The sequence below is a fragment of the Arachis ipaensis genome, chromosome B04 (genome assembly GCF_000816755.2).
Source record: "Arachis ipaensis cultivar K30076 chromosome B04, Araip1.1, whole genome shotgun sequence".
NCBI lineage: Eukaryota > Viridiplantae > Streptophyta > Magnoliopsida > Fabales > Fabaceae > Arachis > Arachis ipaensis.
The window spans coordinates 8,185,751-8,186,466 of record NC_029788.2 but is presented as its reverse complement, the minus strand read 5'-3'; positions in this window follow the sequence as shown (position 1 = coordinate 8,186,466).

Genomic DNA, 716 nt, shown 5'->3' with positions numbered 1-716 from the left:
AACTACAACTCAAAATTAGTGCTCTCTCTCTCAGCTTAGAAAAACCTATTACCTAATAGGAAAACTCAAGGTTTTGGGCATGGCAACAAGGTCCATATAGTCATATAATATACCTTTCTTTTCTTTCTTTGATGTCCTTTTCTAAGTCTTATCATCATTCTCATCCCATTTGACCTGTAATCTGTCTGGTAAAGAAAGAAAGAGAAAGAAGAAAAAAAATGTGGACCAAATATGATATTGAAAACTTTGTTTGATGTTTTTTAATTACATACTGAGTTTAGCTAGGGTGTATGCTTTATGCTTAACATCTTCAAATTGAAAAAATTAATAATGAGGCTTTTTCTTTAGTGAGAGGGAAAAAAAATAATATAATAGAAGGGGTCATGTAGGGTGTTGCAATATTATTTGGCTGTCAAAGCCTGACAAGTTATAATTATTTTATTATTATTACTTTCTAGCTAGGTATATGGGTAGCTAGGTAAAATATAGTTTTGGCACCATGTGAAGTGAGTAATTATAGACACACATTACATTACATTATTACATTAAATCTTTAAATGTTATTAACTTATTATTGGCCTTATTGTTGTGCTAAGGGGTGAAGCTTCAAAGAAGTCAGTTTATTATGACACAGCATATTTTGAGAATATTCCACAAAATAGGACAAATTAAAATCACTTTTTTTTTTTTGTTAAGCACCTGCTTTTGGTATGCAT